This window comes from Pseudonaja textilis, chromosome 3, assembly GCF_049901715.1.
Source record: "Pseudonaja textilis isolate UNSWEBS1 chromosome 3, rPseTex1.2, whole genome shotgun sequence".
NCBI lineage: Eukaryota > Metazoa > Chordata > Lepidosauria > Squamata > Elapidae > Pseudonaja > Pseudonaja textilis.
This window is the reverse complement of record NC_141992.1, coordinates 46,534,468-46,553,636: the sequence shown is the minus strand read 5'-3', so window position 1 is coordinate 46,553,636 and position 19,169 is coordinate 46,534,468. Positions and strand designations below refer to the sequence as shown.

At 36.0% G+C, this 19,169-nt stretch overlaps 1 protein-coding gene across 8 annotated transcripts in view; it reads left to right on the top strand.

Moving 5' to 3' along the window:
• Window positions 1-587: 587 nt before the first annotated feature.
• The window catches only part of PRELP (proline and arginine rich end leucine rich repeat protein), a 36,745-nt gene continuing 18,163 nt past the window's right edge, over window positions 588-19,169 (top strand). For 2 of the 8 annotated variants that reach the window (XM_087929498.1, XM_087929503.1), the window contains exons 1-3: window positions 588-759; window positions 880-1,058; window positions 9,961-10,134. The gene's annotated coding sequence lies outside the window, so the exon portion shown is untranslated. Of the gene's footprint in view, window positions 760-879; window positions 1,059-9,960; window positions 10,135-12,537; window positions 12,638-14,787; window positions 14,931-19,169 lie in introns of those variants that run through there. The other 6 variants (XM_026715544.2, XM_087929501.1, XM_087929502.1 and 3 more) reach the window with 5 other exon arrangements.

The window sequence follows — 19,169 nt, the reverse complement described above, 5'->3', positions numbered from 1 at the left end:
AGAAAAGTGATACATACATTTCATTATGCTTTACATTATACTTACATTGTAGAGTACCCTTTTATTCTTAAATTGTCAAATGGGGGTGGGGGGAGATACAAGTGACTTTTAATTAGTGAGTTGGCACTATCAATATTAATAGCATAAAAGAAGAACAGGGTAATAAAAGAAATTGCGTTTAGAAAAATAATATCCTTGCTAACTGCTACTGTTCATGCCCAAACCCACAAATCCTGCCAAATAAGTGAGGTTCATATTTCCTTCTGTCTATTTTGTACCATGTATTGTTTTACTGTAAAGTCAGGAGAGGTTACCCTGCTAATAATAAATGCAAAGTGCAAGGTAAATATATAAAGTGTGGGTATGTATGTACAGATTTGCATAGGCACATGTGATTTGCTTAACGAGGGTGGGGAGCCCTCTTGCCTGAGGAGAAGGAAATGTTTTTCCACATGATTCTCTCCACCGGCAAGCAGGACACGCATGTAGTTTAAACGCTGAGGAGTTTGGCTGCCAAAGAAAGACGTTATTGTTATGATTTTCTCCTCCTTCCCTCGCTCCCACCCGCCCTCTCTAAAAGAATCTCTGAGGAACAAAACCAGAGAAAACACACACAGCTTGGAAGAGGCTCACATTTGTATTAGGACTGGATCAGAGTGAGAGAGGGAAGAAGGAGGAGGAGGAGGAGTAAAGTGGGGGACAAAGAGTCCGGAAGTTAAAGAACACAAAAGCAGGCAGGAGGAAGACAGGTGTCAACAGGTAAGCCTGGATCAAGTGTCTTCTTTGGGAATAACCTCATCTAGCAGGGACTGTTTCTTTCTTTCACCACCAGTCAAATGGGATGTTTCCCTCTCTACTTATCCTCTTGTTGTTTTGCAGGGTTTCATATCTGATTTTTTGACTCATAAAACTTCTGACCACCAGAAAGACTTGCATGTGAAGTTTGTGATTAAAAAGCTGAAACTGTTTCCATGGGATTTACGGATTTCCCCCCTCCCCCTTGTTTTGTTTTCCTGTGCATGTCAGTCTCCTGCTTATGAACCCCACAGAAAAGCAAGGTTTGTTTTCAAAAGCTGCATCATTGATCAAACTGGTTCACAATAATAGCTTTAATAGATGGAAGAAAGAGAGCTAGACTCCAGGTCTATATGTTCTACATTCTTAAGAATGGAATGTCTAAGTGGTACTGATTAATTCTATTTGCATGAAATTTAAAGTTGTTTTATCAAAGCTATGTATCTTGTTTGAAAGAAGAAAGAGCTTCAGAGTTCTTTTGAATAGCCAGTGATGAAAATTTGCTTCTTATGAAACAATGATATTTGAAAAAAAAATCTTGTGATGTTTGCTTTCTCTCCAAGCAAAAGAATACCCAGGCTTTTCATTTCTTAAACTAGTTTTCCTTTGTAATAAGAAACTGAAGTTCAGAAGGAAGGAACTAAACAAACATTTAAATACTCATAAACTAGGATCTTAGTTTTCAATTCCCTCCCCATTTTTTCTAAACCTAAAGGTGAGTCTTAAAGGATTTAACTAACTGCAATGAATACTTTACCTGGAAACTCTCTTAATTTAGAATTATTTACTTCTGAGTAAGTATGTGCAGAACTGTTCTGCTGCTTAGCAATATGCATGTATTTACTTGGAAGCAAGTCCCACTGTTTGTTGTATTTGTTATCCTTAAATAAATAAAAGCAAATCGGTCCCCAATGTAAGTTTGAACACATTAGATTTCCCTATAGCACAATCCTAAATATGTCTAAGTTGAACATGCATCCCGTTCAATAAATGCAATTTTTTCCAGTGACAGATTAATCTTTATTTCTTTATTAAATTTATATGCTACTCATCTCACTGTTAACATAACTGTGCAGGTTTATTGAATGACTGATTGAATTTTAGATATACTGTATATGCTGAATTTAGGAACATGCCTTTCCAAAGCACATTACTGGTTTAGCATTTCTTTGAGCCAAATGATCTCTCATTACTTGTTCCTGTGATGACTGGAGGGTTGGGAAAGATGACATTCTGCAGAATTATTCCACAAGTCCTCAGATTTGCTCAGGAGCCTGGACATTACTTTCTCTGGACCTTTATCCATTTCAGTGGAAGACAATCACATCAAAGAGAGACGCATGAGATATATCTTGTAACATTTCAACTCTTAAGGGACAGCAGATCTATTCTTGATAGATTGAGGTCAAGTGCTTTCCAAAAGAATTGTTTTCCTGCAATATATGTACTTTGTGCCTCGCTTTTCCAAGTGGAATTGAATCTAACTCATGTGATTTTGTGAGAAATTAAGAAATGTTGCTGAAGGGAAGTGTGGGCACATTTCCCTCACACAATAAAAAAAATTGGGGGAAGGCAAGATAATAAATGAGATTGAAATGTGAGAAGGATATAAGCAATTATGAGAACTCATACAGGCATTCACCTCCTGGGGAAATAGCTGGACTGAATTAGAGGTTCAACTTCATAAACAAAGTTGAAGTACACAAGTTAATCTGATAATGCTTTGAAATGTTTGATCATTTTTACTATATTCTCTCATAAACCAGAAAACTAAGTAACCAAGTAACAAAGATATCACTAGTACAAAAATCAGTCATGAGAATAAGACGGATGGCGACATTATCAAAAGTGGCCATGATAGACAATTGGTTAATGGAGTAGATGCAGCTTTCTAATCCATCTCAACCTGGTCATACAAGTTGTCAAAGAAAAGGTGTCTTATTCCAAGTTACTGCAAGATAGAAAATGTGTAGAACTCCTTTACAAGGCTCTAGGCAGATCATTAAAAATCATGTGCATGAACTGCTTCAGTTTAGATAAATACAGGAGACTTATATATTCTAGGTGATATGTGCTATTTATGATATGTCAGTCAGCTTTCTTTTAGGAGGCCAAAAGCCTTGGTCAGCACTGCCCAGTCTGAAATACATAAGTATAAACTTCAGCCATCAGAGATACAAATGGAGATGGTTCATGGCTGTTGAAACCTGTAAACTGGACGTGTTTTAAATGGGGGAAGGCCCTTTTTTCAGGATTCTTACCCTCCCAGTTATGCATTTTATATTTGCAGCTCCAAAGAGCAGGAAATTCCATTGGAAAATTATGTTCTCAAGGGAAATAGCTAGAAGACTGGGCAGTGCTGATTCTCCTTTATAATAGGAAACTGGATGGGGAAGAGACAGCTTACAACTCTTATAGCTTTTCATCCTGTTTTTGTGTCCTCGGGCCAAGAATTGTAAATGAACCCCATAAATGCATAATCATGCTATTGTTTTTGAAATCTGGATTTAGGCATCTGGAACCATAACATTAGCTATAAAGGGGCAAGTATTAACAAAGAGGGAGTTCTCCCCTGGTGTACTGCAGTATTGCAGAAATTAACAGACTGGTTGGTCCCAAAAGCTTTCATCTAGGCAGGCACACCCTATCTGTGAGTAAGCCTTCGCTGAAGAACAAAGGATGTTGCAGGACGTTGCAGTTGAGGCTTCTTTCTTAACCCAGCCCACACATAATTTGGACTGGTTAATAGTATAATTGTACTTGCCCAAGGCAGGCACTTTCCTGTTTGGCTTTTAAAACTTTTTGGTCTAGTGGGAGAGGTGGTCTTTTAGCATTGTCTCTTTTTCTGCATTTGAAAACAGAGCTGTATACCTGCTGCTTATTGTGAACTCCATGTGGCCCTCAGTACTCTGATATCCACCATGAGGTGGCATGAAATGGGGAGTACAACAGGGGATAATCCATAAATTTACCAGCTAAACTTTGGGGTAGATGTTTTTCTTCAAATAGAAATGGATTATTAATATTGATGTCGATTGTAAGCTTTTACTTTGGCTGTTTTGAATGTTTGGTTCCTACTTAGCCTGTTCTTTTGATGTTTTAAACTCCAAATTATTTTGTTTTAACAGCAAAAGAAAGATTATGACTCATATAAACACTGGCAAGCAGAGGAAGTATGAAAACAAATAGTCAAGGCTTAAACATTTGGCTAGAATCCAGAATATTACCAATAGAGAAAGCAAAATTACCAGTTTTTTATTACTATGAGCTCTGGCCCAATATGGAGAACTAACCAATTTGTCCAAGGTTACTGCCCATGAAATGTACTTCATCAGTGCATGGAAAACCAGGGATTGCCCTAGCCAGACAGCAATCTTATTGCTAAAGGCCAATGAGAGTCGTCTTCTCCAATCATATGTACAATTGGATCTTTGGTTGCAATTCAGGCAGTAGACAGATGCTGAAGCCAAAAGAGACAGATGCTCATATGTATAGCACATTTTTGCATGCAAAAATCCCATTTTCAATCTCTGGCTTATACAGGTAGGGTTGGGAAATGCTCCAAATTCATATCCAGACTCAAGAGCAAACAATACTGGGTAAAGTAAGGGGAATGATGTTCAATCAGAGAATTATTTGGATTTTTGTATTCTGAGCCATGTTTCTGAGCTAGCTAGTCATTTAGAGTATAAGAGTCCACGGGGTTCATGAAGGGAAATCCTTGTAAATTTTCTTTCACACTTTTCTGAGAATGAAGTGATTGCCTTTTATATGAAACTCCTGTATTATAAGACCAACATGTTTATAGACATGGGTCTGCTACTACGTGTTGTTAGTTTTAAACCTCTATTCTTAGGCAAAATTGTTAGAGTATTACCTTATTTATCTTCTTAAACCTGTGAGGTAACCTATGTGAAAGATATAGAGAATAAGAAGGTCTTAATCCATATACTATCCAGTGATTTAATTAAAGCATATTTAATTAAAGCATATTATATGAATGTCTATGAAGATTCACAGTTATCTAGGTCATGGGTATGCCAAAGGTGCGTTTTCAAAAAGCAATTGGCCTTTGTTTTTCTCTGAAGACATTTCGCTTCTCATCCAAGAAGCTTCTTCAGTTCTGAGCTTTGGGACATATTACATGGAATCAATTCCACAAGAAAATTGAGTTTAGAAGCAAGGCATTAGTTTACAAGAGGAACATTATATTTGGAAAACATTATAGAATTGCTCTATGAGGGAGATAGGATATATTTCTAGATAGGATATAAAATAAATACATAAACTATTTTGAACCAGTGCTTGTGCCACCCACCCCCAATGTTCCTTCCCAAGTTATTGTTAGGAGGTTAAAATGAATGTTGGTCATGAATGCCACCTTAAATGCCAATAATAAATAGAGGATGTACATAGGAAAAAACAGTAGATAATCTGAATCTAAAAAGGTTTCCCAACTTAGTTGGCATTGCTACAGAGCAAGGCAAATGAAGATATTCTTATCTCTTTTTCTTTGTCAGATCCAGGATAGGCTTTTATTATGATATGGCTATCACAAGATCAAAAGAACATTGAAATAAAAAGGAATATTCTGAAACATTTGGTTGACAGTTCTCATTTCCATTAGCTTTTTAGCTGGATACTAGAAGTTAGTAAGAAAAGGGTGGTATGAACTGTATGCACTCCAGAAAAAAAAACCTGCTTGGAAAGATTCTCAGTTTGTATGACTTGCTTCTGCTCTGGATGGATTTGCCCACACAAACTCAGCATAGACATTTTGCTTGGCAAATCGATGGGATTATTTTAAGGAATGTCGTAAATGTTTAATCTTCCTTAGGGAAGGTTTATTTCCTAATGTACTTGGCCAGACCCAGTGGCTTGTAGCTGATTTGTTCTATTTTATTAAAGAAAATAATTTGTGTAAATATATAATTTATATAAATGCTAGCCAGCTTAGATGAAACAGTCAAACTATAGCAGAGATATTATTTGTTAATTCTCTAAAAGACAGGAGGATTTTTTTTTTTTATGAAGCTGGCATCACTGCAAAAAGAACTCAATCTTTTTAGGACAGCCCTTATAGCAGAAGGAATTACTGGCAAGACATTTCAGGATTTCTATGTAAGAACAAGCACCTTGAATTTGATCTGGAAACCTGTGGAGAGCCAAAGTAGCTCAGCTAGAATTTAAGGACATCCTCACATACAAAATGCTAAAATAATCTAAATGCTTTAAATTTTACACTGAATAATTCATTTATACTCACAATATGAATCCTTCATCATTTGTAGTTTTTATTAGCAATAAAGTGTCCTAGCAACTTTGGTGTTCTACTTTGATTACATAACCCTAATCTGCCTCATCTCTGTCTCATGATTTAAACAGTCTTGTGCAATGCTTTATGCCTTACAAAATGATCGTTTTTTCCTGATAACCAATACAGAACAATGGTATGTGAAGTTTCTTTCATTCTTTCCCTTCTCAGAGAGATATAGTTATACGACCTTGATTGGTTATTGATAGATTTCTGAGCGAGAAATAGAAAACATTGGCTACTCATCAGCCAATTGGAACCCTCAAAATATTTGCCCCTCCTCACTTGTTGCAGTGAAGCTAATACATTCCATTCGCAAGCCAGGGTAGCAAAGAGACTATAAATATTCTAGCAAAAAACTATATTGATACATAAATGTCTGGCTATGTTAAGCATGAGGAAATGGTTTTATATACTCATTTGGTTGATGAAAAACTGGATAGTTGAAGAGAAGAACTTGCCAAATCATCATAGCTGGACTCTCCAAACATCAGGGTGTCTCAAGCAATAACAATGAAATGTGCACTTGTTATTTGTAACTAAGGCTCATATCATACAAACAACAAATACTGTGGTTACTATTGGAAATGAAAAGGAGTCATTCCCCTGTAGTGAGCTGTTTGTGTGCAATGACTTTCCTTGCACATATTAATTTCCACACAGTTTGCTGTTCAGAAGTGCCAACGGGATAATTTCCTGATGGAGAAAATGGCAGCCAGCCAGTGAGATGAATGTCTGTATTCGTAGAACAGCTACCTTCTTCATTCTGTTTCCACTAATCTTCACAATTATTATTCAAGTGCTGGGAGAAACAGCCAAATGCCATTAAGCAAGGGGCTGGGAAGTAGGGTAAAGACCCTCTATATTATTCCCCTCCTTTCCTGCATGCCCATTCTTTTGAGCAAGCACCAGTCCTTCCTTGCTACTAGCTTGTTGTTGTTGTTGGCTTCACTTAATCACCTTTCCCTGAATTACAGATCAGTTTTGGGGAAAGGACCATAACTAAATGAACAGGCAAAGACAAATCCCTGTTTAGGTCAACAAGTATTATGCGGGATTGATAAATGAGCATGCCTTCCCTATTTCTCTGATCGACATTGGTGTCACTATGCCTACAGCACCACAGGCTGATCATTGCAAAGTGCTGGAAGTCAGAACTATACATGTCTGCATCACATAAGTTAGATTGCTGCTATGGTTGAAGATGTATGTTCTGTCCTTGTTTTAATGTAAAATTAAGCTGCTGCTCAAGTAAACTTCCATAAAGGAAAATATGGATGCCTGTGTGTCATTAAGCAAACAAGAAAGTCCTTCCAAGTCTTAAAAGTAGACTTTTATAACAACAAGGTGAGGGACGCAGCTGGTGGTTGTCACTGCCTCCTCATAGATAACAGTGAAGGCAGTTGAAAAGTAAACAGCCACCACATTCTATAAAGACTTGGTGCTGTCTTACTTTGTCCTGTTGTTTCATTTTAGCTTTTAATTTACCTTCTTGTTGGAATCAAATAGTGACTTCTTGGCACATCAGGAAGTTAACAAGTGTCTCATTAAACAGGAAGGAATATATAATCTCTTCTTTTACTTTTTCTGAATGTGTTATTTGATGATATGAGGATTCAAAGTAGATATACAAAATGACCTAATATCTATTAGCCTGTAATATAGATATCAGTAGTGTTTATTGCCCTCTTGATCAGGGAAAAATGCATTCCCTTACTTTGGAGTTATCTCTATCTTCATTTCCTCAGTAATGATAGATTGTGTTAACTTCTAGAGCATCTCTGTACTGAAGTGAAAAATCTGTTTGTACATAAGTATTGGTTACTTAGGAGTATCAGGTCCCGTCCCCCCAGTGTTTCACCTACTACATTGCTTACATATTATGTAAACCTAACCTGGTCTATGCTAAAAGAAGGGGGGAAAGGCTAGTAAAGGAAAATTTGAAAAAAAAAACCTTCCTGGAGCTTTGTCAGTTGTCATACATGCCCTATTTTTACCTGAAAATCGAATGTCATCATAGGAGTAGCTTTTCTGCAGAATGTACATGCTTGCCAAAAATGCTCATAAAAAAAAGAAAAGAAGACAGGAGTGGGGCAGGGGTCAAAAAAAAAGCAAAAGTTGATTCTTTCATTGCCCATTAACTTGTTTCCTGGATGTAAGTGACATATAACACAACCCATGTTTTTCTTTCCTTCATGTGCACATTTTTATTTATTTATTTGATTTGTCAATCGCTTACAAGATGATAAGTATAAGTATAAACATGAGTATGAATACAGGAAATAGGTACGAATAAATGGGGACAATAGGACAGGGACGGTAGGCATGATTGTGCACTTATGCACACCCCTTACAGACCTCTTAGGAATGGGATGAGTCAATAGTGGATAGTTTAAGGTTAAAGGAGTGGGGGTTAGAGGATGTAACAACAGAGTCAGGTAGTTCATTCCAGGCATTGATCACTCTGTTGCTGAAGTCGTACTTTCTGCAATCAAGTTTGGAGCGGTTTACATTGAGTTTGTATCTGTTGTGTGCTCTTGTATTGTTGTGGTTAAAGCTGAAGTAGTCATTGACTGGTAGGACATTGTAACAGATAATTTTATGTAGCAGATAATTTTAAGCATGTACTCCACTTAAGTTATTATGGTTCGTCATAGAGTCAGCCAGAAATTGAGACTTGGATTTGACATTTTTATTCACCTATTGAGTTCTTTACAAGGATCTAGGATAGGCAGATGCTGTTGATTGATAGTCTTAAAAGTATCATTGCAGTTGGGGATGAAAAAAAATCTATACTAAAGTAATTAAAAACATACAAAACCAGCCAATTAGTAATTAAAAACATACAATCACCAGCCATTTAAAAACCAAGTAAAACAATGAATGTAGAATTCATCTTACTAAAATTATTTAAGAATCACTATAAGGGGGACTAGTTGAATATAGGCTTCAAATGTGACTTTGATAAATCAGACATTAAACATCTTAAAAGTACAGATTTCAATAAAAGAAGTATCCAGCAGAGATCTGTTAGTATATGTTTAATTTGTCTGGATTACTTGTTTATATCCCATTGATTTAGACCAATTTCATCAATATGCTTTCTCCATGCTGAGTGAGAATTCCCAACAGATCTTAAAAATTTAGTTGTACGTAGCCCAAAGTCTCTTTATCAGGGAAATTGGCAGTTCCTAAATCTGACTGATTGATAAATAAATTAATAAATCAACAAAATGCCAAGCTGGGAAAAGTTGACCCACACCCCAGATGGCCACCACTTGTCTGCATATAGAAATCGACTCTCCAGGACACAATCAAGAGATTACAATTTTTCCCAAGCTGCTGTAGGACTGTGCAAGAGATTAATTTTAACAATGACATCACAGGAAGTTGTACTGGCAGATTAGTTTGACTGTTTTTCCATTTTGGCATTTTAAAAAAAAGATAGGAATGGAAATTGGCAAGTTCTGGGAAGCAGCCTATTCCAATTTCCATGCTTAAAAACTTAAACACCATAACATCACACAATTTCAGGGCACTGTTGCGGTTTCAGACAGTCTCTTAAATGTGAAATTTCAAAAGGTTGATTCTTTCTATTTCCTTCTTATTTTTGGAAAAAAAAATGACCATTTGGGAGCATAATTACAAGAAGATATGCAAGCTGAGGTTTGCCCATTCCTGCAACAGGGATTGATATTTTCTGCACAAACTAACCCATTGGCTCCATAATCAAAATGCAATAATGATCTCACATCATAATTATGAAACAACTGTATATAACCGTGCCATTGCTTACAAATGTATCATCTTACAAAAACATACTAAAATCTAGAATGTCTTGTTTCTTATAGAACTCTGTTGCTCTGAAGGTGGAACCAAATCTAATGTTATACATTCAAAAGATGTTGATTACAATTAAGTAAATGGTTTAAAAGAAGATGCAACTCAAGAGACAGCAGTTGGCCATCTCTAACTCAAGCACTAGGAGCTAAATATAACTGTGACCTTCTCTGGATTCTACTTTAGTATGTATACATTGTATTTATGTGTAACTTGCTGACTCTTAATTTTGCCCTTTATAATTTGCAGTTCAACTCACAATATGTTATTTAAACTAGTAGACAAATGTGTATTATATTATTGAAAGCCCAACTACATAAATATAGAAGCACATGACATAATCACAGATTTCATCATCATAAACGAAACTAAACAAATTCAAAATAGATTAGCAGCTCTTCTGTAACTATGGGAAAATTCTATGGGAAAATTCTAAATGAAATAGTTACATTTTACATGCAGTTGTTTGTTTATAACATGATCAGTTACATCTTGTCTCAAAGATGACATGCATTAAAACAGAACTGCGTATTTTCATTTGCTTACATATATGTACATGTACATTTACAATTACAATCAGTTGTATTACAATCCAATACAGACATAGAGAGAAGATTCTGATGTGGTGATTTGTATGCTTCAAGAATGAAACATGAATGGCAATTTCAAAGTCCTTGAATTGAAAAGTTTTCAAAATAAAGGACTGTCCTCTAGCTATCCCTCAGTTAAAAGACTCATGTGTAACATAAACATTTGGACATGTTATTTATTCACCCTAAGGGTGAGTTACAGTTTGAAGAATGTAAGAACAAGGCTAGCTCAGTCCATGTGTCCAGATAGTCCAGCTATCAAGCGTCAGGGAAATCAGGACATCCAGACAGTTTAATAAAGATTTATTGCAAGCTTAATAGCAAGCAATAGCACTCAGACTTATATACCGCTTTATAGTGCTTTACAGTCCCCTCTAAGCAGTTTTACAGAGTCAACATATTGCCCCCAACAATCCGGGTCTTCATTTTATCCACCTTGGAAGGATGGAAGGATGGAAGGATGAGTCAACTCTGAACCTGGTGTGATTTGAACTGCCAAATTGCAGGCAGACGGTAGTCAGCAGAGATGGCCTGCAATAATTCACTCTTAGCACTGCACCACCGAGGCGCTCTACAAGAATCTGAACCACTAACAGTTGAAGCAATTTGGTGGTAGATAAGGAATTGACAATGGGCTGGACTTAGATCTATTGTAGGTGTGAAGGGATTCATGACTGCTGACATTTTTGACCCCTTCCTTGGGCTCAGCCTAGCCATCTCCTACACCAGCATTTTGGATGGGACATGGCTACCCAAGTGCATTTGGAAAGCTCAGGTGCACATGCAGAAAGAATGAAACTCTTTTTAACTGGTATGTACTAACATCTGGTATTCAAGACATAGGATACAGCTGTCAAGCCTACTAGCTATTGATAGCCCAATCCTATCTAAATTAGTGTCCATCATCAGATCACTGCTGAGCTTGAATGTATTCTCTGGTAAAGTAATATAGTTTTGATATTTTTCATGTATGTAAAAAACTCTAAAGAAGGAAGCCAGAATGAAAAACTCTTAGATTTTTCTGGGAAAAAAATCAATACATAAACATAGTAATGTTTTAATAGCGTTTTCATATTTTCACACATTTTTTCCTCTGCTTACCACAGCTCAAATATTTTACTAGGGCACAAGCTGGGGGCAGAGAACAGAAAGGTTTTATGGTATCATTAGTAAGTCTTCACACACAACTATTTTTGTGCTAAGATTAGTGTCTACTTCCAAGTCTTCCTATTGGAAACAGCAGGAATCAAAGTTCCAAAGTGAGACAGATGTCAGCAAACTTAGAAAGGGGAGGGACAAGGGATACAGAATCTCTTCATGGAAGAAGTCAGTCAGTTACTTAGAGTCCCAGGAATGTATTGCATCAGCTTAGTTAAAATGTCTTGAAAGGAGCCAAGCTTTCTGCTAATGCAATATATGACAGCAGTCCCTGGTGCTTTATTTCTCCCTTGTGTATATCCACATTTCTTCTTAGACAAACAATTTTGCAGTTTGTGGGTATGAATTTAGACAAACAACTGGAATAGGAAATAGATTGCAACAACCAAACAGGGAGCTCCTATTCCATTGTATGAGAAAAAAGTGGACTTCTAGAAAAATATCTGCAATCATGGGGAAATCCCACTATGGTCATGGTTACTGACTACAAGCAAGGGCATGGTCCCAGGATCAATATTTTTCAGATATTTTTCATATTTTCAGTCTTGTTGATTTCCTTTTATTTTTTTTCAAATGAATTTATTAAGATTGTAAACATGAAATAACTAATATTTAGAAAAAAAAAGAAAGATGTAAAGGAATAAAGGAAAGATAAAGTGCATAAAAAGGAACTTGAAGGCATAGGTGCTATATTATTATGTCCATATTGTGCACATCTATGTTTAGTTCTTTTAACATCAATTTCTTTGTATTGATTCTGAGGGCATCTCTGAGGTGTTGGCATTGTTCAGGGCTGGCACACTTGTGGTGACACACTTGTGGTCCAATTTCTCTCTTCAGCAACTGAATCACTTTACTTCTGGATCAACTGAGGTGCCAGAGGGGCTCCTCTCAAGTACATGGGAATAAGTTCTTTCTCCACTTGCTTCACCAGTTCCAGGTATTCTTTGTCAGGCCTAATAATGACAATGTTGGCTTCACACCTCCCCTTTGGTAATTCAGGTACCGCTGCAAGGATGAAATGGGGAAGACTCCATTGGTTTCTCTCTTCTTTTTCACAGGAGACTAGAAACGCGTAGACACTATAACCATGTTAATAATTTTATTTCATTCCATTATGTGTGGAAGGTTCTTTTGCCTACAGAGCCTGCAACAGTTCAGAGCAAGACCAATCATTTCTTTTATTTGTCTCAGCACTGTACTACTGGTAATGATTTAGAAATACTTTCAAGTTATTTTGAAGGATTTTGAAGGATAGTAAATGGAGATGGAGTGGAACTGCTTCAAATATCACACTATGCCATTTGAGCAGTATATATTCAGACTGGGACAAAAAGTCTAAACCTATATATTTCTTTTGCTTGAATGAACTTGTTGTATACAATCAGTCATGAACAATGTCAAGGTACATTTTATTTCAATTACCAATTACAAACTTACATCCTGCCTTTTCAACTTAAATGAGATAGACAGCATAATTAAGCACAATTATTTTAATAACTAGAAATAACCAAGAAAACATAGGACTTATGAAGCTTCTTGGATGAGAAGCAAAAACAACTTCTTCCTCAAGGAAAAAAACAGTCCTGTTGCCTTTTGAAAAAAACACATTTGAAACAACTATGATCTGGATGAATCTCCACAAAAACGCAGGAGATAGTCAGCAACCCAATTTGCATAAATACACAATCTAGAAGTCAGACAAACCATAAGTTTGTTGGAATAAAAATATGGTGATCTGGAAGTTAAACTGCATGAGGGAAAGAATCAACATGTTGTCTTGGAGCAGGAAATTCCATTGCCTGAATGTCATAGATACAATCTTCTTCTGCCTTTTGGCTAGGTCAAGTAGACCCACTCCAGAATAGATGAACTGTGGTCTCCAGCAGGCCAGGATTTTAAAAAGAAGATCATTTAGAAAATCTGGACCTTGTAGAAATTAACTCTTCTCTTAACAGTCCCTGGCTGCTGTTAGCTCCAATGTTTTCATGCAGTATCTTACCTTCCTTGTGTTAAGATTGCACCTTGAGTTGGGATAAAGTCTAAATCCAGGATGATTTGGGAAAATTCAGGATGTTTTTATTTGCTTGAGAGAAACTGTACAATAAAATGTACAATAAACATTGGCTTATGTTAAGAAGATCCATTGGCCAATTTCACAAGATAGTTGATGAGGTTTTGTTTGGAAGAGGAAGTGTAGTAAGGAAGGATAACTTCTGTATTTATTTATAAAATTTATGGCTACCTATCTTACATAGGGTAGCTCTGGAAGTCTTACAGTCATAAAAATACATCTATACATATACATTAAAACATACATTAAAGCCAAACATTAAAATTTAAGGACATATGGGGAAGATAGGGGCAGAGTGGAAGGAGGTGGGGTTTGTTGTTATTCAATCAACCACCTGCACTGTGTGTTCCCCCAGTATGTGATGCAATTGACAGTCAAATGTTGAAGGAAAAGAAGAGTGATCTTTTCTATAAAAGAGTCAGAAAATAGGCAATTACAGACATTTAACATTGTTATATAACTGTTAAAAATAAAAAGGTCAAAACAATAAAGAAAAAGTATTTTTTTAAAAAAAAATGTCTTTGTTTCCCTATATTTTGTAATTAGGGGTTTAATTCAGACTTGATCACAGTAATAATCCTTATTAGAAAAGATTCTTGCTGACCATGGATAGCACCCAGTTCTTCTCCTTCCATTCTTCCCATTAGAGTACAAATACTAGAACACCAATTGCAAACCCCAAGAGGATTTCCCCCTTTTTGCCTTAGCTGCCCTACAATATCACTATTTAGAATGTAGCAGAAACTCCAAAATGCAAAACAGGTTTGGGGCTTTGCACAATCTTTTGAATTAGGCAGGTTGGTTTGAGCATTTTTAAAACTACTGACATCTGCCCATTTGTACTCTATCCAAGACCAGTCTATGTTATCTATTATAAATTATTCTTCACAATAAGAAATCCTGTCTGATGACTTCAACATTTGTTCAAAGGATGTCATTTGTTGTTAAATTATACCTACTTAGATTTTATGGTAAATGCATTTTGTAACTGCAAATCTATTATCCTTTATATTTAGGAAGCTATAATGAGAAATTGTTGGATTTCATATTGTGCCTTCCATTATCATTGAAATTATCTGAAAACATATCACATGTCAGGAATATTTAGGGAAAATCATTTTATCCTGCATATATTTTTGGACTTCAATAAACTCAAAAGGTAATTGAATCCAGATTAAGCTATTTAGCTAAATAAATTATAGTGTTGTATGCTAGGCCTCCTGCTGTATTCTATTTAGCTTATACTTATTAATATTGGAATACAATCTTCTCTGCATAACAGAAACACTAATTTAAAAACCCATTAAAATATCCTTGTTTATAACTTCTTGGCTTCTGCATTTGCTTAATTTCATATAGACTGTTTTTTTCTTTCAGGTCACATGGTAGGCTATCTTATTTCATCCATCATGTGAACAAAAAAATGTCAAGTTGAAAAAACATTTTGCTTGATATAAATTTTAAGGAAGCAAAATCATGTTTTTTCAATACTTTTAGTCCTATTTTATATGCATTGCAGGAATGATAGATTTTTAAATTTTAGATAAAAGGCTTCCATTGTTGGATTTTTCTGACAGTTTCTGCAAGTATTCCAGGGCAAGTAACATCCAGTGATTTTTTCCCCAGATGCCTGCATATTTCTTAGAGAATAACTCTGCTTCTTATCATGCTCCTTTCTGATGTATATCAAAGTGAGAGGTCCAGCTAAATTTATAACTAGACTCAGACTATACAGATAATGCAAAAATAGAGGTTAAACTAAAGTCATATTCATAATAGCACATAATTGGAAGGCAGGAAAACAAAACTGAGATAAACTGAAGGTCAGGAGTAACTGGGGAAGAACAATAAATGACAGATTGTCCCCAGTTTACTTTGGAAATTTTTTAAGTAGGAACTTAACTAGGTCAAATAGTAAAGGAGGAAAAAATTCCTGTTTTCAACTTTTAAATTGACAAACTTTACATTTAGTTTCCTCAAAATCCTTTTAGCTCAGTTTAAATACATTTCTAGAAATTCTCAACATTTTTGTTATTAAAATGACTGAAACATTATTTGAAACATTGTGATATCAGTCCTTCCATGCCTGTATTTTCTGAATAAATTAACTCAAGCAAGGTGTATTTCAAATCTGTAGGTGCTGTGAAAGTGAATTCAATTTCAGCATCAATCTGAATTTTAAAATAGTTGGGTTTCAGACTTCAGCATAGTTCCAAGGCAGCATTGATCACACATCTTGATGAGTTCTTTGGTGAAACTGGGATGATGATTTTGCATTCGTCCTGGCCCTTCTTTGGTGTCTTAATAACCATCAATCACATTGATTGTGATTTAGGGAGTGAAGGTGTGGTGTTGTCATGGCCATTCTTCCACTGAGTTTGCTTCCAGCAAGTGGTAGTTGGTGGGAGAGATTCATTTCTAACTCCCTGTTTTGGGACATTTTTCTCTGTCTCCCTACTGCTATATAATTATTATGGTTGGTTACATACTCAGCCACCTGTTTACATTGGATTTGGCATTTTTACCCACCTATTTAATCCTTCCCAAGGACCTGAGATTGATATATATTGTTGTTTAATAATATTAAAGTTTTAATAATATTGAAGGAACAGCAGGGTGTAAGCTGTTCCATGTAAAGCTGCCTTTTGCAATTACTGATGATGATTTTGTCAATGCTGATGGTGTCTAAGTGGTGTCTAACTTCTTCAATTCTGAAGAAGTTTCTTGGATGAGAAGCAAAACATTTTCAAAGAAAAATCAAGAAAGTCCAGTTGCCCCTTGGAAAAAGAACCTTTGGGGCAACTATGACCTGGATGATTGAGAATCTCCATAGATATTTGTCCGTTTGGTCCTTATCATCAGTATAGTTTCTTCAATATTCAGTAAGCCTTCATGGTGTACTAGATTCAATACGTCTTTTTCACTATCCTTCAAATATTCTACTAATGCCCTTTTTTCCCCTTCAACTATCTGGTTTATTTGCAACATTCCACTGCTACCTACATTCTTTGGTAAATAGAATCATTCAATATCATTGCATGGATGAAGGGTGTGATTCACTGTCATTATTTTTCTGGTTTTCCTATCTAAGGTTTTTATTACTTTTACTTAATTCTAACTTGATTCCAATGCACTATATCTGCTCTATATCTAATGACTGGAATTGCACAAGTGTAAATCCCCTAGATGGTATTCACGATTGTCCAGCAATTGTGTTTTCCATTGCATCATTGCTTCTAATGCTTTATTTCTTTCTATTTCTATTTCTAGATATTTGATTATCCAATCCTGTCACATGATTATCCAATCATGTGGATGGAAATCAAATGATTTATTTTAATCAATACAAGCTGCATTCAAGTTGGTCTCCTCATCCCTGAAATCTGGGAATTTTTCACCATTAATTATGGATGGGGTAGCATTTTCCAGACATAAAGAGCATGCAGTTTAGGGTACTCCCGGATTCTCACAAGGAGAATGGCAGCGTGCTTGCTCCACTTGGAAAGAGTCTAGGGTTCGATTTGTGGCATTATTCATAAGGCATATTGCTAATATTGTGGAGTATATGATACTATGTTACTAGTAGTGGAGAAGAATGCTTCTCAGGGACCTGTGGAATTGATGGCTCTTATGGATCTTGAGTCCACCATATTGGATAGTGTTGAAAAAGAAGCTGTGGCACACTTATATCCAACAATTTTGTTACATAGCACAAGAGTCAACAGGGCCCCATCTTTAACCAATGTCATATGATTGAATGAAATCCAAAGCTTCACAAACCATTCAGACAATATTTTCAATGGCTAAAACCTCCTAGCATAATCTAGCATTTCTAATTTTTTTTTTACACATTTTCACCACAGATTTTTAAGCAATGTGGATTTCAGTACAAACACTTGTACAGTGCTATTAAAACATATATGTGTGTGAAGAAAAATCATAACTTCAGAACCATCAGGAATTTTACATGCACAATAGGAGAACTCCAGGAAAACAAGAAAGTAACCTTACTAAGCTCATTATATCCAAACTAGGTAATACACTTTCCTTTTCTTCACAATGAATGCTATCATTTGCCAAATACACATAGCGTTGGAGTATTTCCAATGTTAGGGCATGAGTATTGTTTTGTCTTGCTAAGACTATAAGTTGTTGTGAAAGCTTTTGGACACAAAACAACCCATCTGTTTTCCTCATATATCTCTAAATGATAAACACAACGTCTATTAGGAGTTAAATGCTTTGATCTTTGCAGCCTGAATAATATTTTTTTCCATTCTGTGATCACAAGTGGTGCTATGTTTTTATATTCTTAAACATCTCCTGCTAAATGGATGTTAGACATTGCAGAAAGCCTGGCAGAAGCATATTTGAGTAGCAGCATAGGCTTAGAATATGATTCATAAGTATATGAAGCAATCATCAGCTGGAGTCATTCCATGAATAAGAGCTCTTTAAATCTTACACATATGTCTTATGGTCCCATAGTGGAAGGAAGAGTGAAGTATAAATATACTTACATAAATAATCCATCAACATTTAATCAGCTTTTTGCAACAGGAGTCATCCTCTAGTAGAGAAGAAAAGAAAAAGGGACTTCCAATTTGGCATTGCTGTGGGACAGTTGTAGGGAATGGGACTCCGCCAACCTAGGCTGAACCCTCATCCCTGGGGGGTCCTTAAAGGGCTAAAGTCGCCCTGAAGAGGTGACAAAGCAAGGAGGAGCACCTTGCAGGTTGCAGAGAGTGGCAACTCTCCTGCTGATCTGAGGCTTACCCTCCTATCCTACAACGAAGAAGAAGGCGGCCATTATGGCCACCATGAAGCTGGGACAATCAAAGAAAGAAATGTGCTGGAGTGGTGTGTGAACAGTGGATTGGATTTGGGTGAGATGATTTTCAATTTCTACATTAGAGATTAATACCAAAGAAAAGAACAACTTTTTAAAATGCTAAAAAAGTGGCAAATAAATACCTAGAGAAAGACTGCAGACCTGAAAGAAAGTGAACCTAAGAGAGAAAAGAAAGCAAAACAGTCTCCCAGACTTGGGACATTTCCAGACTTGTAAAAATATAGTGTAGTTCCTTTCTTTCACCAGAAGATGGCACTATCACCTATGTATCCAATGTTATATCTGATTTAAAAGCTAAGAATCAATTTCTGATATTATTCAAGCAAGTTTTCCCCAAAATCAACCAAATATTTCCAGCATTTTAAAAAGCCTTTTTAAGATATTGCCCATAAAGTATTCAAGTCCAGTCCCTCTGTATTTTAAAGAATTTTATATTTTCTTTCATTTCTTTGGAAAATGTCTGATATCTATTTGTTTTATGGCTAAGAAGGGGAAAATGTGAGACTTTTGAAGATTGCCAAGTAGCGTGGATTACAAATATCCTGG